Raw genomic sequence first — 827 nt, 5'->3', positions numbered from 1 at the left:
TTAAACAGATTCAACTTTCACTCACACATGCACACGCGCACGCGCACACACACACACACACACACACACACACACACACACACACACACACACACACACACACACACACACACACACACACACACACACACACACGCACACACGCACACATAAACACACACAAGGGGCCCAGGACAAAGTCATCTGAAAGGGACCTCCTTCCCAATACATGCAATTTAATGGGGACCTAATTCTGGGGCCCCTTTCTACTTGGGCCCGGGACAACTAAGCCTTTTGCCCCCCCCCCATGTCAGCTTCCCTGCACACACACACACACACACACACACTTATGCGTATATATAGGAAGACTCTTATTTTTAATTGTCTGTCTGTTTTCTTTTGTCATCACAGGTATGCGTGCTGAAGCTAGTCTCAACCAGATTTAAAGAGCATAGATAAAAGGCTTAGAGACAATGAGCGGGAGGAGCTCGACAAACTTAAAGACACAAAATGTTTTATCCCCCATAGATTTGTTTTTTAATGTGCAATGTTTCAACCCAGATGAGTTTTTCTAAGATGATGATATCGTTCTTTGTCTCTGGAGGAAACATTGCGCCTCTAAAACTTTTGGGAGATACAGCATTATGTTGGGGTATCTGTCAGCTCAGCTACATGGGAGGAATATTCAGATTTTGAGCGGAATGCTGGCATTGTGCAAGTACCATGTGAAGTCTTAATTCATTCTAAATGTGGCCGTGTTTCGGGAATATTCCGGTTGGTTGCAGAACATTATTCCACACATATAAACAGAATATTCTGGACCTTATTTAAATTGAATACTGACAATA

This window comes from Engraulis encrasicolus, chromosome 21 (assembly GCF_034702125.1).
Source record: "Engraulis encrasicolus isolate BLACKSEA-1 chromosome 21, IST_EnEncr_1.0, whole genome shotgun sequence".
In the NCBI taxonomy this organism is placed as follows: domain Eukaryota; kingdom Metazoa; phylum Chordata; class Actinopteri; order Clupeiformes; family Engraulidae; genus Engraulis; species Engraulis encrasicolus.
This window is presented reverse-complemented; position numbering follows the sequence as displayed.